The sequence below is a fragment of the Megalobrama amblycephala genome, linkage group LG18 (genome assembly GCF_018812025.1).
Source record: "Megalobrama amblycephala isolate DHTTF-2021 linkage group LG18, ASM1881202v1, whole genome shotgun sequence".
Taxonomy (NCBI): Eukaryota; Metazoa; Chordata; class Actinopteri; order Cypriniformes; family Xenocyprididae; genus Megalobrama; species Megalobrama amblycephala.
This window is the reverse complement of record NC_063061.1, coordinates 34,975,143-35,002,094: the sequence shown is the minus strand read 5'-3', so window position 1 is coordinate 35,002,094 and position 26,952 is coordinate 34,975,143. Positions and strand designations below refer to the sequence as shown.

Sequence of the window (26,952 nt, the reverse complement as noted above, 5' to 3'; positions counted from 1 at the left end):
TTGGTTGGTAGGTAGTGGGGGGATTGGAAATAACCATTAAATGATAAAGTTTTCAAACAGTGTGTAATTCCAGACAATTACAAAATAATAGAAAAAGAATTACAGGTAAGTTAATGCAGGTCACTTTAACAACGCTGAATAATTCTGCACTACACATTTAAATAACCGAATAGCATAAGAGAAACACAAACCAATATTAAACAATTTAGAACATAAATGACTCTATTTTACCAAATAAAATACTGTTTACTTTCATATATGTTTACATGAACAATCAAATCATATTGTAGGAGTAAAAAACAACAAAATTATAATCAAAAGTTTATCACCTGAAGAGTGAATGTCCAGTCTCTCTGGATGTGTATAAATCTCTGTGCTGTGTTTTGTAGACTGACTTCACAGCTGTCAAAATAACATGTGAGCAAGGCATCATCTGTTACATGTCACATGAAATACCAGATATGCAAATATTAAAAGTAAAAAAAATGAATTTGAAAACAACAATATATTTTGAATGTTGATACTTTATTTATATTTATGAAGTAAATGACCATTTTGACAAGGAAACTGCCTTGATTATCTAATGAATCTAATCACAATTCTTTGGCGAATGTATTCTCCATAACCATGTTTTCATCTTTTAGTTTGTATTTCATCAGACATGACTGACTTATTTTGATTAAGATTGATATTGTTCACCAAGCAACATTTGAATAACATTCATCAACTCACAATTACAGCATCAATACAAAGGCTAACACAAGCACAGTGATTGTTATATAATCTTATTTTCCTAAACATACAATGAGACTTCTCAAACAATATTCATAAATCTAAAACAGGCCTGAACAGGTGCAACACATTTAACATCTGCAACGCATTTTTTTGTGAGTGTTAAATGCAAGGTAGGCAAGTTAGGCAAGGTAGGCAAGTTAATGGGGAATTTTTTTATGAACGACATTGGTTAGGTGAGGATAAAGCCTGGTTGCCAGTCATTTTCTCTATTAAAAGGATAATTTGTCTTTTTCTGTTGTTGCTTCCCGGTTATGGAATTCTCAGTCTCACATTAACATGTTTTGAGGTAAGGAAGAACAGGAAAATTAATTTGAATGTGTAAAACAGTAATTTACAAATTTTCCTGCCAAGGGTATTAAAAAAAAAAAAAAAAAAAAAAAAAAAAATTATGGAGAGCAAAGACAGAAGATTTTTCCAACCCGGTGCAGATAAAGAGCAGGCTGAACAAACCTAATAAGTACATTACAAATAAAACTCAGAGAAAAAAGTTCCTTAATATACTTCCTTGTTAGAATGAAAAAGAACCCTGAGATAGTAAATGGCATATAGAAAATGATCACGCTTACAGTTGTTATTATAATGAGAAGAAATGCTCTTCATCATGAGGTTTTCCTCCCCTCTCTCTCCTTCTCTCTCCTGGTCCTGACTGCTTCAGAGCTCTGAGAACAGCCACAAGACAAAACAACTGGATGGAAAGGAAGAGGAGGGACTGAATCACATAGAACCATATATACATATAAAATAAGCCTACAGTAAAGATGCAGTACACACAGGATCCAAGAGTGGTTATCCAGGCCACAGTGCAGCAGATCACTCTATATCTGAGAGGTTTGTACTTCAGAAAGGTTACAGGATGAACCACTGCCAGGCAACGCTCAACACAGATCAGACACTGAAACAGAGGACGACCAGTGATGGATATTCCTATCAAAAAATTTGTTAATGTTGTTAGATGTAAAAACCCAGTACAAAAATTAATATTTAGAAAACAAAGAGAGCATGCAACTCCTGATCCTGTGACGATAAGCCATATAACATAGGAGTGTGTAGGAAGACCAAACAATACATTGATGCCATGTATATAAATGTTCAGACTGTCCATCAGAGTTGTGGAGTTTGTAGATGCTTCAGGTGTGGAGAAGTTCACTGTAGAGTTATTCATGTCTTCAGTTCTTTTCTTTTAGCTCAAAAACTAAAGAAATGTATAAACAAATATAGCAGCTGTGATCAATAGGAAAGAGAAAATGTAATTCAGCCAAAACAAACTATGTTGAATTATTTGTCTGTTATCACTGTAAAACTGATTTGAAACAATCTGTATTGTAAAAAGCACTATATAAATAAAGGTGACTGGAATTTACGGCCAAATAACTTTAGGGAAATTCTATCAAATATCATATAACCTCAGGATATGAAATGGCTACTTCAAATAATGTCCTTACATAACCTATAGCATTGCATAAAAATTCTAATCTGTTCTAACTGTCTTTCACATTAGTTTTAAAAATATTGGTAACACTTTACTTGAAGGGGTGTGCATAAGACTGACATGACACCTTCATAATCTTGACATGACACGTGTCATGAATATGAAGGAGGTTTTATGAATGTTTATGACAACTGTCATTAAATGTCATTCGCTCAATTATGTCATTTTTAATGCAAAGATGACATTGTTTGAGATGTCTTTCTTACGACAACTTGACATAAACCAACACATCATAACCTGTCAGTGTCTTTGTCATGACAACGTGACATTAGCAAAACATGATAACCTGTCATAAACATGACATAGCAGATTAATTATCAAACTTAAAAAAACTACTTAGCTTATTACATTACATTATTTTGGTAACATTTCAGTATAGGGAACACATATATAAACGATTAACTATGACTTTTCCCTCAATAAACTCTTAATTTACTGCTTATAATAGGTAATTATTAGGTTTAGGTATTGGGTAGGATTAAGAATGTAGAATAAGATCATGCAGAATAAGGCATTAATATGTGCTTTATAAGTACTAATAAACAGCCAATAGTTTAGCCATATGAATGCTAATAGTAATAAGCAACTAGTTAAAAGACCCTAAAATAAAGTGTTACCATTATTTTATAACAGTGTAATCTTTTTTACGAAATTTGAAATTATCTGACCTTCTGTTGGAGGAAACTTAAAAAAACAAAAAATAAAAACAAAAAAAAACATGAAATGAAAAATAGTTATGACGCTGTTATAAAATTATTTGTCAGAGTATTGTCACTTAATGAAATTTTAATGACAAGTTCAATTTGTACCACTGTACTTGAGCTCAAGATACATATTTATGACACTATTATAATGGCCTCATGTCAAAACCAACTACATGACAGTTTAATGCAATGTTAACCCATAAAGCTAAATGATGTCAAGTTGTCATGACAAAGACACTGACAGGTTACGATGTATTGGTTTATGTCAAGTTGTCATAACTCGGACATCTCAAACAATGTCATCTTTGCATTAAAAATGACATACTTGAGCGAATGACACTTAATGACAGTTGTTATAAACATTCATAAAACCTCATTCATATTCATGACACATGTCATGTCATGATTATGAAGGTGTCATGTCAGTCTTATGCACACCCCTTCAAGTAAAGTGTTACCAAAATATTTTAGGTATCTGATCTGTTTTAGCTAAAATTTAACCATCTTACAAAAACATATTGCATATTATTAAGCTGAAAACAAGAAAATTAATAAAATGTTTATCACCTGAAGAGTGAATGTCCAGTCTCTCTGTATGTGTATAAATATCTGTGCTGAGTGCATGACTCCATAGGCAACAAATCACAAAACATCAGGTAGGCCTATGCAAATCTTAAAGTAATTAATAATAATAATAATAATAATAATAATAATAATAATAATAATAATACCTCAGGAACAGGAACAAAATTGGCTTTTGTTATGTTATGTTTACAACATGTAATTTACATTTAATAAAGAAAAAAGATAATTAAATTAAGTACAACTATATTTTAACAACACACACAGAATAGAGGTAATCTGAATGTATATCAGAGAGTCGATAATGTAATACTTGCAAATTTTTATTTTTTATTTAGCATAGTAAAATTAAACATAAAAAAAAAAAAAAAAAAAAAAAAAAATTATGGAGCGCAAAGGCAGGACAGTTTTCCAGCTCGTTTGAAATAAAGAACTGGCTGAACAAAACCAGCAAAAATATAACAAATTAAACTAAAAGCAATGAGTTCAGCAATAAAGAGCTGAGAAGAAACAAAAGACAATCCTATGATTATATATGGCAAATACATGATAGCAATGCTCACAGTAGTTATTAAAATGATATAAAACGCTCTTCTCTTGTGGTTTTCCTCCTCTCTCTCTCTCCTTCTCTCTCCTGGTCCTGACTGCTTCAGAGCTCTGAGAACAGCCACAAGACAAAACAACTGGATGGAGAGGAAGAGGAGGAACTGCAGTGTGTAGAACCATGTATATGCATGAAGATTATTTGAGATTAAACTAAACATGCAGAACAAACAAGAACCAAGACTATTTATCCAAGCCACAGCACAGCAGATCACTCTATATCTGAGAGGTTTGTACTTCAGAAAGGTTACAGGATGAACCACTGCCAGGTAACGCTCAACACAAATCAGACACTGAAACACAGGACGACCAGTGATGGCTAGTCCTTGCAAGAAATGTGTAGTTCTTGTGAGACTTGATAACAAAAATGACAGTAGAGAAAATATAGCGTTCAGACAGGTGGCAATCTCGCAAACAGACAGATTGAGGTTGAAGAACTCTGATGCAACCCCACTTTTTGTGACGATGAGCCATATAACATAAGAGTGTGTAGGAAGACCAAACAGGAAATGGAGGCTAAATAGACAAATTTCTAAACTATTGAGTTGCTCAATAAAATGAGTTGTGGAGTTTGTAGATGCTTCAGGTGTGAAGTTCTCTGTACAGTTATTCATCTCCTCTGTGTTTGTCTTCTCAGCTCAGAACATCAACTCAACTCAACTCAAAAAAAAAAAGACAACTGCGTTCAACAGGAAGAGAGAAGTGAAAATGTAATTCAAACTTTTGCATTTTTTCATGCATTGAATTTAAAAGTTTTCAAACTTGTTATTACACATAATACGGAATGTTTTAATATTAAATGTCTACAATTAAAGGTCATTTTAATGCATTAACAATACAATGCTAACAGAATAACAAATGCAATACAATATTTAATAACTTCAGAACAAGAAATGATTCTGTTAATTAAAAAAACACAGCATTTAAATTTCACAGTTCACATGGAAATTCCCTTAAATGGTTGCAATTTAATTTAATTAAATTTAAATTAATTATTTTTTTTAATCTATTAAAATAAGTAGATAAAACAAGTAGATCTCAACTCTGTTTTATTTAATAGTTAAACCATCTTACATGCTCATAAACCTCACAATACCTAAAACTCACAGAAAAAACTGAAAGCAAGAAAATAAATCAAAAGTTTATCACCTGAAGAGTGAATGTCCAGTCTTTCTGGATGTGTATAAATATCTGAGCTGTGTTTTAGGCTGATTCGCAGCTGCCACAAGATTACGTGTGCATGACTTCATCTGCTGCACTTCACATAAACGTCATATATTCAAATATCGATGTAAAAAATGAATATGAAAAAGACAGTATTTGCAAAACTTGTCTGTGTAAACAGGAATGATAAATGCATTTTAATTCAGTGTGGAAGCTGCATACTGGACTCTCTGGACAATCTCTACCTAAAGTTTTGTAAAACTCCAACAAACTTTCTTAAAATTAATTAGTTTCCAGCTGAAATCAACAATAGTGGCTTTAAATCACCAACAACTTTTATTCCTTTTCATACAAAATATGATTACAGGGAGAGATAATTAAGACGCAATTAATAAAGACTTGTCCCTTGTTCCTTGCACTGTTCCTCATGGGCAGCGTGTGTTTAAGACCTATGAGGATCAGTGCAAGGAACAAGTCTTTTAATCTCTCCATGTAATCATAATTTGTATGAAAAGGAATAAAAGTTGTTGGTGATTTACAACCATGTTGATTTCAGCTGGAAACTGCACAGAATTGAGACAGAATTCTGACTGCTGCTGCTTCTGATTGCTTTTAGAGGAAAAAGCTGTCCATAACTGCTGGTCTACGATCAGTTTTCTCTGTAGTAATAGCATATTGGTGAAAAAGATTTGGTGATTGTGCTCCGGGGAGCGTCATAGGTTTCTATTTACAACTTGTTTTGCAGAGTTGATCAGTGTAGCCAATCAAAAACATATCTGTTGATTTCTTGAAAGCAATTGCCAATCGGTGGTTTTTAAGTTAGAAAGAGTTACGTTTTCCCATGAAATTGAAATAAAGCTTAAGAAATTTTCCCCTGGTTTCACAGACAAGGCTTAAGCCTAGTCCAGGACTAAAATGCATGTTTGAACTGGTTTAACTGAAAGCAACTTGCACTTGCATATCTTAAAATATATCAGTGCCATTGTTTTCTCAAGACACACACCAATAATGTTTATAAAAGCTACTTAAATGTCCTAATTGAACTTAGGCCAAATCCGGGCCCTAATCCACTCCCTTTATGGCCGATATTCACCCTGGATGCTCATTTTTCCAGAGCCCAAAATCAATCGAGCTCCACAGCAGACTAAACCCAACAGTCAAAATGGAATTATGTCATGAAAATGTGGACTCAGAGGAAGACTGTGAGGGCTTAGGCTTCCATTTGGTACAGGGCCACGTAATATTGTGTTAAAACAAGTTACCACAGTCACATTTTTGAATTCTTATATATACACTTTATTTACGTAGAACACAATTTAATAATCATCTTTTGTGATAAAATGTAACTACAAGAAAAAGTTGATTGTGTACTAATGAATAATGGCCAACACTCTTAAAAATAAAGGTTCCAAATAGGATATTGACACTATTTTTTTTTTTTCTTAGTGTGAATAACATTTTAATAGTCTAAAGAACCATTTCTCTCTAGAACATTTTGTGCAAAAGAAAAGATTCTATGACTGTGTGGGACAACGAGTCTTCGCAGGCCCGCTGTCAGGCGAAACTGGGTTTGCCCCAAAAAAAAAAAAAAAAAAGAATCCAAAAAAAAAATATGGCAATACTCGCAGAGATGTAAGTGTAAAGTGATGTTTATTTACAGTGCTCGAGAGGTGAAACAGTCCCAGTAGACAAACAACCAAAGCTATTTACAAAAGTAACAAACAAAAAAAACAAATAGGAAAAAAAAAAACTGCACAAAATAACAAAGAAAGAAAAATGTATATATATAAATATATACACGCAAACTACCTCAATGTCAAAATGTCAAATAAATCGCTCACGGCACCACACTTGCTCGCTTGCTCGCCAGGTTAACTGACAACCTTTTCTTATTTGGGGCTCCTCTTTATAGTCCAAGCCCCACCCATTTTGTTAAAACCATCATCAACATGAGTGGGTAAGTATTCAGGTGAGTATATTGCAACATTACATAAATATTTACACACATAAAATAACGAAATATATATAAACAAAAAAATAAAGTCAAAATAACAAATACAAATATAGACATAAATAATAATAAACACATAATAATAGTGCAACTTTCCATTACCCCCCCCCCCCATATTAACAAGACAGTGGACGAGCCGACTTCCGGTTGCTTCGCGCCGACGCGTCCACACACAGCGATCCCGGCACTAATTATCCCGGCCGCTGGGTGACGCTCAGGTTCGGCCGACTGATGGTGGAGAAGCAACGCGAAAGACCGGCAACACAGACGCTGACAAACACGGAACACAGGTATGTATTAACACGATAACATGACAAAACATAGAAACAAAACGAAAAACAACTCAGGTATGTATGCATGTTGTTATGCGCAGCGTGGATTCTGACGGGGATGGAAATGGAGTGGATATGTTTGCGTGTATGACGACCAGCGTGCTAATGGCGTGCGTGTGCACCCACAACGCCTCAGCAGAGAACGGAGGATGAGGTAAGTTGGGCTGAGTGTGTGTGTGTGTGTGTGTGTGCTGCGCTAACCAACAGGGACAGGTCACTCTGTCACATCACCTCCCCCCTCCCCAGGCCGCAAACTGACCGGATTTCGGGACAGGTAGTCGGCAATTTTGTTTTGGGGTCCAGGTCGATGTCTGACCTTAAACTGGTAGGGTTGCAGGGAGAGATACCACCTAGTCACCCGGGAGTTGTGGTCCTTCATGGTGTGGATCCACGTCAGGGCTCGGTGATCTGTCTCCAGGGTAAACTCCCTTCCTAGCAGGTAGTACCTGAGGCTCTCCAAGGCCCACTTGATTGCCAGACCTTCCTTCTCCACTGTAGAGTATCGGCTTTCTCTGGGTAGCAGTTTCCGGCTCAGGAACGCTATGGGCCTCTCTTCGCCCAGGTCTCCTTGGGCCAGGACTGCTCCAATCCCCACAGCTGAAGCATCTACCTGAACAATGAACGCCTTTGTGAAGTCCGGACTTATGAGGACTGGGCCAGAACACATCTGCCTCTTTAGAGTGTTGAAGGCCATTTCACATTCCTCAGTCCAGATAATCGGGTTCTTCACGTTCTTACAGAGGAGGTTGGTCAGTGGGACAGCAGTGGTAGAGAAGTTGGGGATGAATCGTCGATACCACCCCACCAGTCCTAAGAAGGATCTGACCTCTTTTTTGTCCTTGGTTTTGGGCTGCGTCGAACAGCTTCTACCTTGTCCACTTGAGGCTTTAACTCTCCGTTTCCCAGGTGGTAACCAAGGTAGTTGGTCTCAGACTTCGCCCATTCACATTTTGCCACATTTAAAGTCAGACCAGCCTCCTGGATCTTGCTCAGGGTTTCTCTGAGGTGTATAAGATGGTCCTCCCAAGTTGCACTGTATATGACAACGTCATCCAGATATGCAGCTGACCACTCTTCACAGCCTCTGAGGACTTGGTCCATTAGTCGCTGGAATGTTGCGGGTGCTCCATGCAGCCCGAATGGTAGAACGGTGAACTGGTATAGTCCCAGTGGGGTCCGGAATGCCGTGTAGGGTCTGGACGCCTCCTCCAGGGGAACTTGCCAGTATCCTTTACATAAATCCAAAGTTGTAATGTACCTGGCTTGGCCGATACGTTCCAGTAGGTCATCAATGCGTGGCATCGGATAGGCATCAAACCTTGACTGAGCATTCAGCTTTCGAAAGTCAATGCAGATACGTAATGTATCATCCTTCTTCGGGACGATAACTATGGGGCTGCTCCACTCGCTCTTAGAGGGCTCAATAACTCCCAACTCTAGCATCGTCCCAATCTCTGCTTTCAGAGGTGCCACCAGCCTCTCTGGAACACGATACGGTCGCTGTCGTGAAGGGTTCTGATTGAGCAGGTGGATCTGGTGTTGTACCAAGTTGGTCCGCCCAGGCCTCTGACGGAACAACGAGGGATATCGACCCAGAAGGTGGTGCAGCTCAGCTCGTTTATCCTCTCCCAAATGACGGAGATCAACCTCTGCTGGCTCTCTCACCTTCGGCTCTGGCTGTTCATCCTCCTGATCATCCTCCACCTCACGAATCAGCAGCGATGTTTCTGGCTTGCTGGGTGGTTCTCTCCACTCCTTCAGGAGGTTGATGTGATAAGTTTGTACAGTCTTGCCCTTGTCAGGGTGATGAATTTCATACGTTACTGGTCCCATCTTACGAACTACAGTGTATGGGCCTTGCCACTTCATCAGTAGTTTGTTCATCGATGTCGGGAGCAGTAACAAAACCTTTTGTCCAGGTTTCAATTCTCGGGATCTGGCGTGTTGGTCGTACCATGTCTTCTGTGCCTTTTGTCCCTGTCGGAGGTTTTCTTGGGCTTGCTCCCTGTAGCTCTCCAGGCGGTCCCTCATCTCAAGGACGTACTGGACAATGCCCTTCTCAGACTTAGTTACCTCTCCAGATGAAGCAGTCTCCCAACCTTTACGTAGGAGATCCAGTGGTCCTTGAACCCGCCATCCATACAAGAGCTCGAACGGAGAGAAGCCCGTCGATGCTTGTGGTACCTCTCTGTAGGCGAACAGCACGAATGGTAGCCATTTGTCCCAGTCCCTTCCAGTGTCTGACACAAACTTGCGAAGCATGTTCTTGAGCGTCTGGTTAAAACGCTCCACCAGCCCATCGGTCTGTGGATGGTATGGACTAGTCTTTATAGCGGTGATGCCCAGCTGCCGGTGCAGTAACTTCATCAGCCGTGACGTAAAGTTAGTCCCTTGATCTGTGAGGATCTCCTCGGGTATTCCCACTCGGGAGAACAGCTGGACGAGAGCATTGATGACCTTGGGTGTAGTGATGGAACGGAGAGGGAAAGCTTCGGGATACCTTGTCGCGTAGTCACTGACGACCAGGATATATTGGTGCCCTGCACTGCTTCTTTCCAGCGGCCCGACAATGTCCATGGCGATGCGCTGAAAGGGGACAGATATCACAGGCAGAGGATGTAATGGTGCCCTATCTCGTTGGCGCACAGCACTGGTCTTTTGACATGTATGGCATGTGGTGCAGTATGTTTGTACATCAGTGTACATGGAGGGCCAAACAAATCGCGAGCTAATGCGTGCATAGGTCTTTTGCAGTGCCATGTGCCCTGCCCATGGAACACTGTGTGCTAGGTGTAACACAAGGGGGCGACAACATGTAGGGACAACCAAACGGGTAGAATCAGGTGTTTGCATGTACAATATATCATTGACAACAACATATTTTTCCCCACACAAGTCAGCTTGTTTTCCCTCCAACACTTTAGTAAACAGAGGTTTCAAAGACTCGTCAGCTTTTTGCAGTTCTGCAATATTCTCTGGGACCTGCCAGTCATGAATTCCCAGACCCTCGGTTTGGATCTTAGGAGCTGGTGTACCCAGGCCTTTTTCCAGTCGCCGTTGGCGACGTGTCTTCCTGGGGCCCTTGGTCCCGCCTTGCAGCAGACTATGATGAAAGTCTGGCAATGGCTGCAGACCTGTTTTAACCTGGGCTCGTGTCATTACCGGACAAGCAACATTGACAGCATTCGAGGTGGACACACAAGTCTCAACAGAATGCAACAATTCAGTGAGCACTGGTAAGTCTCTTCCCAAAATCATATCAGCAGGTAAGTCATCTACAATTGCTACATTCAACAGGTAAGTTTGGTCTTGCACACATACATTAACTTCTGTTTGGGGGTACTGCTTGACATCCCCGAGAACACATTGTACATTGACCAAATTATCAAATGGAACATGTAACATATGACTCTTTTTTAATAGCGACAAGGAGCTTCCAGTGTCCAACAAAGCATTCATACATTTTCCATTTACAGTCACTTGCACATTCTGGGTTTTGTGCACATTGTTCATACTGTCCTCTTCTCTTGGGACATAACAAAAGCCAGTCAGTTTAGCTTTACGCACTGGACACACTGTTGCTTTGTGACCCAGTTGTTGGCAGTAAAAGCAAACAAGTTTTTTCTCAGGAGCCACTTTCTGTGCCTGAGTAACATTAGAGTCTGTATTAGGTTCCCCAGAACTACTGGGAGGGGTTTTAAAGTTACCTTTCATTGGTTGAGAGCGCTGACTGCCACGGTGAGCGTTGATGTACTGCTGAGCCAGTTTAGCAGCATCCAGTCCAGTTGCCGGCTCATGTTCCTTGACCCAGACTCGAATCTCATAGGGTAGAACACGCAGAAACTGTTCCAGGACTATTGTCTCACCGATCTCCTCCTTTGTGCGCAGCTCAGGTCTCACCCAGCGTCGGTACAAATTCCGCAGTCGATTATACGTTTCCGTCGGTGACTCTCCAGCTGGAGTAGAAGTGGCCCGGAACCGCTGGCGGTAAGTTTCTGGCGAGATATTAAACTTTTCCAACAGCGCCTCCTTCAGGTCGTTGTAAACCTCCGCTCGGTCCTCGTCCATGGCCAAATAGGCCTCCAGCGCTTGCCCAGACAACAGTGGAACCAGATGGTAACTCCATTCATCCTCTGGCCACCTCCAGGTTCTGGCCAGACGCTCGAAACGGCGCAAGAAGTTTTCAATGTCCTCCCCCTGCTGGAGGACCGGCAACCTCGGCTCCGTTCGCGGTGTTGGCTGGCGGTAGTACCCCATGTCAGTCGGTGAGTCTCGATCTCTTTGACAAGCGGTGCTTCCACGTTGAGCTGGAGTTGGAAGCTCCATCCGTGGACTTTCAGCCTCACTCAACACCTCGGCTGGCCGGACAGCTTGCATAATCGACTCACGCAGACTCCGTAGCTCCATTACGTACCGCTGCTCTCTCTGCTCCTGTGCACTCAGGAAGTCGCGCATCACTGCAAACATCCCACCACTAGATGCTGGAGCAGAAGACATGGACTCTTGAGGCGATGTGGACTTGGGACGAACTGGTGGAGGGTTCTCCTCTCTCTCCTCCTCTGTCGACTCAGCAGTGTCCCAGGCCACATCCGACTCAGCGACAGCTTGGGTCTGGGACCGAAGCCCCGTCCTAGGCTTCCTGCCTCTCGGCGCAGTTTTGCGAGTAGCCATCCCACTTCTGACACCATATGTGGGACAACGAGTCTTCGCAGGCCCGCTGTCAGGCGAAACTGGGTTTGCCCAAAAAAAAAAAAAAAAAAGAATCCAAAAAAAAATATGGCAATACTCGCAGAGATGTAAGTGTAAAGTGATGTTTATTTACAGTGCTCGAGAGGTGAAACAGTCCCAGTAGACAAACAACCAAAGCTATTTACAAAAGTAACAAACAAAAAAAACAAATAGGAAAAAAAAAAACTGCACAAAATAACAAAGAAAGAAAAATGTATATATATATAAATATATACACGCAAACTACCTCAATGTCAAAATGTCAAATAAATCGCTCACGGCACCACACTTGCTCGCTTGCTCGCCAGGTTAACTGACAACCTTTTCTTCTTCTTCTTCTTCTTCTTCTTCTTGTTATATGGCCATTCACTCCTTTGGAGTATTACCGCCACCTACTGTATAACTTATTTACTTGCATGGGTGTGACAACCTTTTCTTATTTGGGGCTCCTCTTTATAGTCCAAGCCCCACCCATTTTGTTAAAACCATCATCAACATGAGTGGGTAGGTATTCAGGTGAGTATATTGCAACATTACATAAATATTTACACACATAAAATAACGAAATATATATAAACAAAAAAAATACGCTAAATAATAATAAACACATAATAATAGGTTCGGCCGACTGATGGTGGAGAAGCAACGCGAAAGACCGGCAACACAGACGCTGACAAACACGGAACACAGGTATGTATTAACACGATAACATGACAAAACATAGAAACAAAACGAAAAACAACTCAGGTATGTATGCATGTTGTTATGCGCAGCGTGGATTCTGACGGGGATGGAAATGGAGTGGATATGTTTGCGTGTATGACGACCAGCGTGCTAATGGCGTGCGTGTGCACCCACAACGCCTCAGCAGAGAACGGAGGATGAGGTAAGTTGGGCTGAGTGTGTGTGTGTGTGTGTGTGTGTGTGTGTGTGTGTGTGTGTGTGTGTGTGTGTGTGTGTGTGTGTGCTGCGCTAACCAACAGGGACAGGTCACTCTGTCACAGACTGTTAAAGAACCTTCATGAAAACATAGATGCCAATAAAGAACATTTAAAAATGTATCTACCTCTAAGTTTATCTGTCTTTAACTTTACTACTAAGGCTCACACAAAATAATTATTATTTAATCTTAGTTTGATAGGTGTAAAACATCTTCTTACGCAGCCTTTATAAAAGAAAGAGAAAAAAAAAAACAGGCCTGCAGGTGCAACACATTTAACAACTGCTATGCAAATGTACAGTATATATCTAGCATTTGTAAAATGAAAGATATATACTGTACAGTATATGTGTGTGATGGGACTTCAGGTCAATATTCTCTGTGATGATCCTTGAATTGGTAAACATATAAACTTTATCAAATAAACACACAAATAGTGTTAATTTGGATGTAGAATAAGACAGTCAAGGATTGTTTTCAATCAAGTAAATAAGTGAGGTGGAGGATCTCCCTTAAAACAAAAACAAAACAAAAAAACATTAAATTAGCATGTTTCAAAAAATTTGAAATTACATTGCATCTGGAATGTGTTCACAGCGTTTCACTTTTTCCACATTTTGCTTTGTTTCAGCCTTAATCCAAAAGGGATTAAATTAATAATTTTCCTTAAATTAAATTAAAAATTTTACAAACAATACCCCATAATGACAACGTGAAAGAAGTTTGTTTGAAATCTTTGCAAATTTATTAAAATAAAAAAATGAAATAAAATCAAATGTACATAATTCACAGCCTTCAATACTTTGTTGAAGCACCTTTTGGCACAAAGACTTCAAGTCTTTCTGAGTATGATGCTACAAGCTTGGCACACCTATTTTTGGGCTGCTTCTCCCATTCTTCTTTGCAGGACCTCTCAAGCTCCATCAGGTTGGATGGGGAACGTTGGCCATTTTCAGATCTCTCCAGAGATGTTCAATCGGGTTTAAATCTGGGCTCTGGCTGGGCCACTCAAGGACATTCACAGAGTTGTCCCGTATCCGTTCCTTTGTTATCTTGGCTGTGTGCTTAGAGTGGTTGTCCTGTTGGAAGATGAACCCTTCGTCCCAGTCTGAGGTCCAGAGCGCTCTGGAGCAAGTTTTCATCAAGGATGTCTCTGTGCATTGCTGAATTCATCTTTCCCTCAATCCTGACTAGTCTCCTAGTTCCTGTCGCTGAAAAACATCCCCACAGCACGATGCTGCCACCACCAGGGATGGTATTGGCCAGGTGATGAGCGGTGCCTGGTGTCCTCCAGACATGACACTTGCTATTTAGGCCAAATCGTTCAATCTTTGTTGATCTCATGATCCTTTTGACTGAGGAATGGCTTCTGTCTGGCCTATCATGGCAAAGGCTGTGAATACTTATTTTTCATTTTTTATTTTTAATAAATTTGCAAAGATTTCAAACAAACTTCTTTCAAGTCATTAAGGGGTATTAGTTGTAGAATTTTGAGGAAAATAATTAATTTAATCCCTTTTGGAATAAGGCTGTAACATAAAATGTGCAAAAAGTGAAGCACTGTGAATACTTTCATGATGCACCGTATAAGTAAATAAATAAATAAAATGAATAAAATAACTTTCAACTGAAGCTACTGAAAAAAAATAAATGTTGGTAACACTTTATTTTACTGTGTCATTGTTACAAATGTTACATGCAGTTAGTAATAACTATAAATTATGCATAATTGCATGCAACTAACCTTAAACCAAACCAAATCCTAAGTACATGTAGTTACTTAATATTACTCCGTATTTAAATGTATAATTACAGTGTAACAAAGACAGCTTCAAATAAAATATAACTAAAATGTCCAGTAAATGCACTTAGTAAAATTAAATGAACTGGATGTTTTATAAAGGACAAAGGCAGGGAAGTTTTCCAGCCCGGTGAAGATAAAGAACAGGCTGAACAAAACCAGCCAGAATAAAACAAAACAAACCAAAAGAAAAAATGTCCACAATAAACAGATGTGAAAGAATGAAATAGAATCCTGAGATAATAAATGGCATATATATAACAGACATGGCAACAGAAGTTATTAGAATGAGACAAAATGCTCTTCTCTTCATGTGATTTTCCTCTACTCTCACTCTCCCTCTCTCTCCTGGTCCGGACTGCTTCAGAGCTCTGAGAACAGCCACAAGACAAAACAACTGGATGGAGAAGAAGACAATGAACTGAATCGAGTAAAAGTATATGTAAATATTAAAATCAGGTTGGTTTGTATTAAACATGCCACACAAACAGGATCCAAGAGTGATTATCCAGGCCGCAGTGCAGCAGATCATTTTATATCTAAGAGGTTTGTATTTCAGAAAGGTTACAGGATGAACCACTGCCAGGTAACGCTCAACAGAGATCAGACACTGAAACACAGGGCGACCGGTGACGAATAGTCCTAATAAAAAATCTGCTGGTATTGCAAGATGTGAAAACCGAGGATAGAAATAAATTATAGTCAACAAAGAGTTCAGACAGATACCAATCTCACAAAAAGACAGATTGAGGTTGAAAAACTCTGATGTAACTCCATTTCCTGTTCCTGTGATGATGAGCCAGATCACATAAGAGTGTGTAGGAAGACCAAACAAGACACTGATGCTGTAAACACAAATGTCCAGGTGTGTTAAATTATATGTTGAATTTGTAGATGCTTCAGATGTGAAGTTCACTGCAGAGTTTCTCATCTTCTCCTTGTTTATCTCTCAGTCCAAAATGTTAAAGACCCCCTGTGGTGAAAATCAAATTTTTAATGTTGTTTTATTTATAAGCTAGTAGGCTAATCATATCAATAACTGTGTGGCTGACGTTGTAAGCGTTATATAAAACATATTATATCAACTTGTAGACAGTGATGTTTGGTAAAGTTTAAGAATTCAGTTTTTTAGAATTCAATAATTTAATAATGTTCAATCATAATTGGTTATGAATTGTAATATACAAACAAAATACATTAATTCATAAATTAACTTGAACTCACTTAGAAAAATAGGACTTCTACAATTTATGGATCCTCAGAGGATCGTGTGAATATAATGAAGGAAATACATAGACCATAAAGCATTGCATGAATGAAATTGATCTGCATAAAAATACTGAATTTTGCAAAGCATCCCTTATTTAACAGAACAGAATACTGTAACTGAAGGACTAAAGTTCTTTCAAATACACCTTTTAAAGACTGCAATACTCAGCTTGGTACTCATCTCATGTCTTAGTCATGCATAGAATTCACACAGAATGCTCAAAACAAATTGAATTAAGTTTATGGGCTGTTTAGCAAAGGGTCAGTCTCAGGAAAAAGATCCATTACATTCATTGTTTTACCATTTTAAAATGTAAAATTAACATAATTCAGATTGTGACTGAAACAATTAAAAATAAATTAACAAAAGTATGATCTGAAGGTACAATACATTCTATACATCTGACTCTGGTTTCAAAGACAAGGCTTAAGGCAAGTTCCAGACTAAAATGCATATTTGAGCTGTTTTAACTGAAAGCAACTTGCACTGACATGTCTTAAAATATCTCAGTGCCATTGTTTGGTCTCAAGATGCACACCAGTTTTTGTTTTGTTTTTTCCCCTAAGGCATGCTTACAAAAGCTTCTTAAATGTCTTAATTGAATTAAGGCCTAATCCTGGCTTAATCTAAGCCCTGCCTGTGAAACCAGGCCTTGGAGTCCAATGAAAATAAAAGTGTGATATTCAATTAACAACAACAAGTGTTTACTCTTATAAGCTAGGTTCATGCAGAAAATATCGAGTTTAAGAGGAGTTTGTCACCTGAAGAGTGAACGTCCAGTCTCTCTGGATGTGTATAAATCTCTGTGCTTTTGTAGACTGACTTCACAGCTGCTAGAATATATGTGCATCAATTCATCAGCTACACATCACACATCAGAAATGCAAATATAAAATTTAAATGTAAGTGTTACCGGCCTCAGACCTAGGGGATATCTGTGCCGACAGCAAATGATACACAGGCAGTGTGCACTGTGGATCGGTGAATAAACTGTTAAAAACTGAATTAACTGAATTAACTGTTACTGCAATAATTTGTCTTTAAATCCTTTAACTTCTGAAAAACATTCAACGTTTCAAAACTTCAACACTCTCAAAGTGCATTTGGTGGAATACAATTTAACAAACAACAAATCCATTAAAACACTAGATAAGTGTATGCAAAATTGTATTTGCAAAAATTTGTATTCAAAATGGCGACTGAAATGAGAAAATGTCTCGGGTTACGAGTGTAAACCTTGTTCCCTGAGTAAGGGAACGAGACGCTACGTCGGATGACGTGATGGGAACCCTCTGTATTTTGTGTTCGTGAAGCACCTCTGTATCCAACCAATGAAAAGACGTGACGTCAGAGGCGGGTGACGTCACGGATCAGGAAGCTATAAAGCACACCTGAACACAAAGCTTCTGTAAAATGTCTGAAGCAAGCGCACCAGGTATGCAGGAGATACGGCCACGTGACGTAGCGTCTCGTTCCCTTACTCAGGGAACAAGGGTTACACTCGTAACCCGAGATGTTCCCTTTCGTGGGAACTATCGACGCTACGTCGGATGACGTGATGGGAACGCAATCCCAACTACGCCGTCTCTCCGAGTGCCTGGCTGCTATCTTGTAGCACCCTGGCCCCCGGAGTGATGTTAAGGTGAAGATTGTAAAATCTGATAAAGGTGTGCTGGGATGACCATCCAGCCGCACCACAAATGTCGTCCATAGAGACACCAGATAGGAGAGCTCTGGACGTGGCCATACCTCTCGTGGAGTGAGCCCGCACCATCAAAGGACACGGGCGCCCCACCGTCTCATACGCAAGTGAGATGGCCTCGACCACCCACTTGCTCATCCGCTGTTTAGATGCTGGGCCCCCCTTCTTAGGGGACCCATAACATACAAACAATTGTTCTGTTTTTCTCCACAGGGCAGCTCTGTGAACATACGCATCTAATGCTCTTACAGGGCAAATCAGATTCTTCCTTTCCTGATCCAAATTTGCGAAAGGAGGCGGGCAGAAAGCCTCAAGTACAATGGGGCCTGGGACCCTCGTCGGAACTTTTGGAACATAGCCCGGCCTGGTATGCAGAAAGGCTTTCACCATACCAGGCGCAAACTCAAGACAAGATGGAGCGACTGACAGCGCTTGTAAATCACCAGTTCTCTTCAAAGAAGAGATGGCCAAGAGAAAGATAGTTTTAAGTGTCAAGAACTTGTCTGACACCTCCTCTATTGGCTCGAAGGGAGCCTCAGCCAGCCCTTGGAGCACAATAGTGAGGTCCCAGGTCGGGGTCTTTGTGCGCACCACAGGTCTCAACCTGAGTGCACCACGGAGAAAGCGTACTACTAGGGGTCTCGACCCAGCGAGGAGCCCCCTACAGGGATATGATGAGCCGAAATAGCGGCCACATATACTTTCAGCGTGGAAGGGGTTAAACCTTCCGAGAACTTTTCCTGAAGGAACTGAAGCACGTCAAAGACAGAAGAATGGACCGGGTCCAAATTATGCTGTTCACACAACACAGAGAACAATTTCCATTTATATAAGTACAACTTCCTCGTGGAGGGAGCTCTGGAGTGAAGGATGGTCTCCACAACCTCGGTTGAGAGACCAGTTCCTATGAGCCTTGCCCCCTCAGGGGCCAGGCCCACAGTTTCCACATTTCTGGGCGGGGATGGAGAATCGTGCCGCCCGCTTGAGACAGGAGATCCTGCCTGAGAGGAAGCTCTAAGGGAGAGCCGTGAAGTAGAGACATTATGTCCGAAAACCATATTCTGGTCGGCCAGTAAGGGGCCACCAATATTAGGTCGACCTTCTCCTGGCGAACCTTCTCCAGAACTCCCTGGAGCATTGAGACTGGGGGGAACGCATACAGACGCAGCCTCGGCCACGTCTGTAGCATGGCATCCAGCCCTAGAGGTGCTGGGTGCTGAAGTGAGTACCACAGAGGGCACTGAGCTGACTCCTCTGTGGCAAATAGATCGACTTGAGCTCGACCGAAAGTTTTCCATATCAACTCCATCACCTCGGTGTGGAGTTTCCATTCCCCCGGTCTTGCGCCCTGCCTCGACAGGGCGACCGCTCCCACATTCAACCGCCCGGGGATGTAAGCTGTTCTCAGCGAGAGCAAGGAACACTGCCATCATCTCCAGCCGATTTATGTGCCAGGAGCGCTGATGGTCCTCCCACAGACCCCGAGCTGAGCGGCCACTCATGACTGCTCCCCAGCCCGTGAGGGAAGCATCTGTCGTAAGCATTACACGACGACCAGAAGTCCCCAGCACGGGTCCCTGGGTTAGGAACCAAGGCTTTCTCCACATGACCAGAGCACGAAGGCATCGCCGCGTGACTTTGATCATGCGAAAAGGATTTCCCCTCGGGGAAAACCCCTTGGTCCTGAGCCACCACTGTAAGGGTCTCATGTGCAGGAGACCAAAAGTAATAACGTTGGACGCAGCTGCCATCAGACCCAACAGTCTCTGAAAACTGTTTTACAGTGAGTGACTGGCCTAACTTCACCCCTTTCACGGCCCCGAGAATGGAACTCACACGAGCAGGGGACAACTGCGCCTGCATCGTGGTGGAATCCCAGATTACACCTAAGTAGTTTGCAACCTGACTCGGGACCAGCACACTCTTTTTGGCGTTGAGCCTCAGCCCAAGCCTCTTCATGTGCAACAGAACAACATCTCGATGTTGAACTGCCAATCGTTCTGTTTGAGCTAGTATCAACCAATCGTCGATATAGTTCAGCACGCGGATGCCCTGGAGTCTCAGCGGAGCCAGCGCTGCATCCACGCACTTCGTGAACGTGCGGGGTGAGAGGGATAGGCCGAACGGAAGAACCCTGTATTGGTAAGCTTCGCCCCCGAAAGCAAACCTGAGGAACTTCCTGTGTGAAGGATGGATGGATACATGAAAGTATGCGTCTTTCAGATCTATCGCTACAAACCAGTCCTCGGACCTGATCTGAGGGATGATCTGTCTGAGTGTAAGCATTTTGAACTTCAATTTCCTTACAGATCGATTTAACACACGTAAATCTATGATCGGACGCAACCCTCCATCCTTCTTCGGAACAATGAAGTAGCGGCTGTAAAAGTCCGACATTTTGCTGGGAGGGGAAACCCTTTCTATAGCCCCTTTTTGCAAAAGCGTCGTTACTTCTTGCTCCATCACCAGAGACTGCTCTGGGGTTACCACCGTAGGAAGCACCCCATTGAACTTGGGCGGTCGTGAACCGAACTGAATTCTGTAGCCCTGTTCTATCATGAGCAGCACCCACTTCGAAACATTCGGGAGATTTTTCCACTCTTCCAAATATTCTACTAAAGGAACCAGTCTCTCATCCATCTGACGCGGCGCACCGGCAGACAGGCGAATCACGTGCTGGCCGAACCTCCTCGGAGGATCGGTGGAAACCGCTGCGCCCTGACTCACACTTGGTGGCAGGGTTGACAGAACGGTCCCCTGAGGGCACCGAGAAGGACCTGTTGGAAATCTCAGAAGCATAGACCAGGAGACTTTGGGATCTCTTGAAGCAGAAGTTACTCTTTATTGAGAAACACGCTGTGCGTCGCTGTGGTCATCCAAAATCTAACTAAGGCAATGACTTGGTAGTTCATATACATTCAAGGGGGAGGGATACATAGAGTAGAGGTGTGGACAATCTAAACAAAGGATGCAAATGCAGTACAGGAATCAGATCATTGCCTACATTTCCCAGCCATGATCTAATCAGCATAACTGTGTCATTCAAAAGCATAGGTGCTAATCCAATCAGTCTGGCAGTATCACCTATCATAGAGACAAAAGCACTGCTGTATCTTGAGCTTGTCCTGCCAAATGGTCAGGATGTAGGATCCGCAGATTTTAAACAGATTCTTAAATTTGTAATTCCACAGTTCCCCCTTTGAGAGTTCTAATAACTCTCACATAATACAAATTTAAACCTTCTTAAATCCCTTCTATAACATATGTTTGTTAACATAAGTTCCATCTTCCAGTCATGCAACTTGTAACAGTTACAGGCACATACATCTTATTCTGTGTCGTGTCCAACATTTACATAAGTGTTGTTCTTTAACTTGAGTATACTGTTGACACACATATACAACGCAGGGTGGTAACATGTTGTATTAACTACATGATGACACAGAAAAACCATGTAGCATAAGCGTGGAAGTCCTAAAAGTCCATGGCGCCTGAATAGCTGTGGAGTCTGTTCCCGGGAGAGTCCATTTCCATGTTTGTCCCAAGATGATTATTTGTCGTCGTGCAACTACGAGTTGCTCAGATGACTCCGTCATCATGAAGGTTGTTCATGGATATCTGAGGTGATGGTTTACACCAGGTGCTGCTTGTGAGACGTCATGGCATATACACATACCTGCACACAAGAAAACAAAGAGACAGCAGACCAGCAGTATTCATGCATAGACTTTAGTACGTTACACCTCTGATGATCGTATAGTTTTTCTGTCTAACTCTGATCATCATAAACTTCTAATGATCGTATAGTGGTTTTGTTCTTCTTTTTCTTAACCTAGTCTTAATCAATTTGACACCTATAGACCAGTAAGGTGGGGATAAACTGAGAGAGGGGGAAACCTATGAGGAAGTCTTCACCACAGGGTTAGCCCCCGAGGCCTTTTGCACTTCGGTTCTTCCCTGGGCTCCTCACTGGTCTGTGTGTCCTATTCTCTCCCTGTATTTAGTTTGCAAACTTTACTGTGCTACATCTCCATCTTCCATTGAAACATCAGTCATAGCAGACATCATAACCCATTGAGGATGGATAAGTGAATGGAGTGTGCTGTAGCATACATTTAAGGCTGTGAGTGTACTTAACCTGTGTCCCCAAATGGTGGAAGTGATAGTCAACTTTCTTTTGTTCAGAATGAGTCTTTCAGCTTTCTTGTAAATGACTGGGGAAATTAAGCACTCACAGCCCAAATGGTTAGCATGTCAGCAAGCTGCTGCTCCAAGAGTTTGGAGAAGAGGGGAGGGGCAGTTTCAATGTAGCAAGTAGACTGAGTAGGAGCTGAGTAAAGCTGTTCATTTCTTTAAATGTCTTTTTGTTTTTCCTACACTCTTTCATCCAATGTCCAGGTTTACCACAGTAATGACAAGTGCCTTCTCTCTTAGGACATTTACGTTTCTGTCGATTCTCTGTGTTGACCTTAAAGGATGCTGCTGCAATTTTTACTCTTGTCTTGACATCAGAGTCTCTTTCCCAAACAGCTAACCTATTAAAGTTGTTTTGCAGAGTTCCATTGGACCATGTGAGGTCTAAGAAAGGCAATGCATTTCTGTATTCTGATGAGAGCCCATCAAACCACATGCGGACCAGTGGTCCATTATCCTCTAACACCTTCTCTGGAGTGTCAGCTATTCCACTGTATGCTGCAGCTAACTGACAAAATCTTTCAGTGTACTCACTTACAGTTTCATCCTTCGTCTGTACACAACTAGTGATCTTTGACCAGTCTACCTTTGGTCCAACAAGGTTCTGTAACACTCTCAGAACTCCTTCTCTCAATTCACCTTTGCTGGAATGCTGAAACTCAGAACTATTTACAGCACTTTCAAAATCATTGAATTCTGACTCTTTCAGGATTTGTGACATTAGCTGGGTGACTTCAGCTAGGGACATATCATAGAGCTTCATTTTTCTGGACAACTCTGTCCTAAACTCAGAAAAGTTTCTATGCACTGATGGCAAATTCTCAGCAATTCTTTCTATGTCTTCAGGACCTATAGTGGTACTGACTGCTTGTAACTGCAGTATGGGGGTTACAGATGGAACTGTGTCAACCCCTTTTGCCCTACTCTGAGCCTTTTGTCTCACTCCACACACTTCAACTGCATTTACATCTTTATCCATCAATCCAGTATTGCTATTATCCTCAAGTCTACAGAAAGACTGTAAGTCAGGATAGCTTTCATCTGACTGCTGGTCTTTTGAGTCACTTTTGGTTAATGCTTTGTTACGACCCAACTTCTGAGTGAGACGAGACACTCGAGTGTGCAACTGTTTGTTCTGCTCTTCTAACTTAGTAATACGTTGGATTTGTTCTTGTGCAATGGATAGAGTAAATTCTCTGTGGCAGCAGATAATGCCCTTCATATTTTTCTTCCGAATACAAGCACCAAGTACCTTTTTGCATTCTTCAATGGACCAAACTTTTTCTGGATGAATTCCAAATTTCTTTGTCAAATCCAATCTGACTGACTCAGTCACTATTGAGTCCATGTGCTTTCCTAACAATGATTTGAACTCACTATCTGTCCATAAAGGAGTAGCTAGTCCACCTTTCTCAGTTGTTGGAATTAGTCTAGCGTTCTTTCTCAACATTGTGTAATGTCTTTCTGGCACAACAATACACTTCAACACTTCCCTGACAGAGCAGAGGTTAACCTAGTTAATACACATCGTAATGTATTCAACCTTCTCTGACGAGCAGAGTAGAACCAACTTGCTAGCACACTGTAACAGTTGTAACCTTCCCTGAATTAACAAAGGATGAACCTTCTTCTCTAGCAAAGTAGAGGATGGCTATTCTGTTAACACACCACCTTCCCTGATTAAACAGAGGATAACACAAATTATTAGCACGTAATGCTAATCTTCTCTACCTGAACAGAGGCTAAACTTCATCTCTAAAAGAACATTTTTAGAGGATAACTTAGTTAACCAAACCCTACAGCTGTCTGTTAACTCTTCTCTGACGGCGCAGAGGATAACACATTAGTACTGGTCTTAATGGTTCTTTTGGATAGAGTATCACTCACCAACCCTTGGGTGAACAGGAAAATTCCGCCTGGATCTTCTTTTGGGTCAGATCTTTGTTGTGCTTGAAGTTCCAATCTGGATTGAGGTGAGAAGCTCTATCCGGGTCACGGCACCAAAACTGTTGGAAATCTCAGAAGCATAGACCAGGAGACTTTGGGATCTCTTGAAGCAGAAGTTACTCTTTATTGAGAAACACGCTGTGCGTCGCTGTGGTCATCCAAAATCTAACTAAGGCAGTGACTTGGTAGTTCATATACATTCAAGGGGGAGGGATACATAGAGTAGAGGTGTGGACAATCTAAACAAAGGATGCAAATGCAGTACAGGAATCAGATCATTGCCTACATTTCCCAGCCATGATCTAATCAGTATAACTGTGTCATTCAAATGCATAGGTGCTAATCCAATCAGTCTGGCAGTATCACCTATACCTTTACATTATCATAGAGACAAAAGCACTGCTGTATCTTGAGCTTGTCCTGCCAAATGGTCAGGATGTAGGATCCGCAGATTTTAAACAGATTCTTAAATTTGTAATTCCACAGACCCGATATCCGAATCCCCCCGGAGGGGGCTGCCCTCGAGAGATCCTGCACTATAAATGTCAGGACCTCTTCTTTGAAGCCTTCTGAGAGATAATGACGGTCCACAGATACGTCCTATCCTCCGGACTTTTAAATTCCTCAGAATTTAATGTATTCAATATTTCATTTAATTTTCAAATTAAATGCAGCCAGTTCTTATATAAATATATATTTTTTGAACAGACTGAATATATTTAGAATACACAAAAAAGAATTATAGCTCGTAATAATTCGCAAGGTATTTTAGGGAAAGAGAGAAAGGGAACTCCCGTCTACTCAGATCCCTTAATATATAATATATATATATACATATATATACACACACACATGCATAATTACGGACACGTGATATATGCGCAGCCTCGGCAAACGCAAGACCCGAGCCGTATATTCATTCTTGCAGACTTAATCTACGCGCTGCCTCGGCAACGCGAGATCCGAGCCATATTCTTTAATGAAAACTCAATCTACGCGCTGCCTCGGCAACGCGAGATCCGAGCCATATATTCTTTAATGAAAACTCAATCCACGCGCTGCCTCGGCAAGCGCGAGATCTGAGGCATATATTCTTTAATGAAAACTCAATCCACGCGCTGCCTCGGCAACGCGAGATCCGAGCCATATATTCTTTAATGAAAACCCAATCCACGCGCTGCCTCGGCAAGCGCGAGATTCGAGCTTTGCGTTAGACTTTTATTCCCTCGAGAATAAAGCCAACAGGAGTGAAGCTACAAAACTCCCGTGTGAGGTGGCGATCCTCAGATCGATATCACAATATCCACCTCCTCAGAGCTGGACATGTGAGTATCGGTGCCTCAACCCGGGGGAAGAAACCGCAGAGCGTGCTTCCACCTGGGAGACGGCGCTGAACCTGGCTGGTGAAGGCAGAGAAAAGGCGCGCCCGTCTCTAATCCCTCTGTCAGATCCATTTGTGAACCCCACGAACGGAGCCTCCGCCCTGCCTCAGCAGAAGCGGGACCCGATCCGCGGGGAACACTGGAGCAGTGTCCTGAGAGCGAGTTTTTACAGTGCACACAGACGCTCCCTCGAGAGCTGCCTGGGCTCACTCCCATTTCACTGCTGTTTCTCGCCATAATACGTGTCTTTTTTATATATAAATATATGGATTGGTGTGAGATACTCTTGTCCTCAGACGAAGAGATCTTTACTTGTTTATATGTAATAAGACAAACAAGACCAAATAAGACACACAAGATACAGAGAGCGCTTGCTGAAGACAACAGAAGCTGGCGTGCTTTGTGTTCAGGTGTGCTTTATAGCTTCCTGATCCGTGACGTCACCCGCCTCTGACATCACGTCTTTTCATTGGTTGGATACAGAGGTGCTTCACGAACACAAAATACAGAGGGTTCCCATCACGTCATCCAACGTAGCGTCGATAGTTCCCACGAAAGGGAACAACATACACTCAGAAACGTAATTCTAAAACGCTTTTAAACAATAATATAACTGACATGAACTCAATATTTCAGCTTGATAAACATTTTTCTAATGTCAATCAACATAAACCATGCATGAAACACGATTAAACTCGCTCTTTAGCTGTTTATATAATACTTTGTGAATTAAAACACTTTTTTTTAGATTAGGTACACTTCCAAACTCGCTCAAACTCTTCGTATCACCTCTGTTGATTCATACAAGTACAATGAAATTAACCTTTTAGTCAAATATATTCATACCTGTGAAAAACACGAGAGAACATAAGTAATGTCTTTCCACAGCGGCAGTCAGTTTATTACCAAAGAATATACACTAACAAGAAGCGACACTCAATAGAACCTTCCATTGCAACACCGGCGCCCAGCAGCTGGCCTGCGTTTCCGCCATTTTGGGGTGAAAGCGAGTCAGCAGTTCACTAATTTTTTTGGCAATATCAGCTGCTTTGTTAATACAAAACATACATTAAAGCTGAAATCCTTTTTTTTTTTTTTTTTTTTTTTTTTTGTAGCATTAGATGTGAGAGTTTCATTTTAAAATAGTTAAATTTCAAGTAACTCTTTAGGATGTCAAAATTGAATGCAACAATTTGTGGAAACCCTCAATATGGGAAAAGTGACACCATGTCATTGAAGAAGCATTTTATTGGATAAACAATCTATAGCAAACTCTTCTAAAAAAAAAAAAAACATATTTGATAATCA

The 26,952-nt window shown here is 41.1% G+C and overlaps 1 protein-coding gene and 1 long non-coding RNA gene across 2 annotated transcripts in view; both read left to right on the top strand.

Annotated features, from left to right (window-relative positions):
- The window catches only part of LOC125253453 (urokinase plasminogen activator surface receptor-like), a 551,125-nt gene that overhangs the window by 261,348 nt on the left and 262,825 nt on the right, over window positions 1–26,952 (top strand). The gene's annotated exons all lie outside the window — the stretch shown is intronic.
- Window positions 6,891–8,421, top strand: LOC125253461. Its single transcript, XR_007181449.1, has 3 exons — window positions 6,891–7,638; window positions 7,722–8,050; window positions 8,284–8,421. It is a non-coding gene; the product is annotated as an uncharacterized LOC125253461 (long non-coding RNA).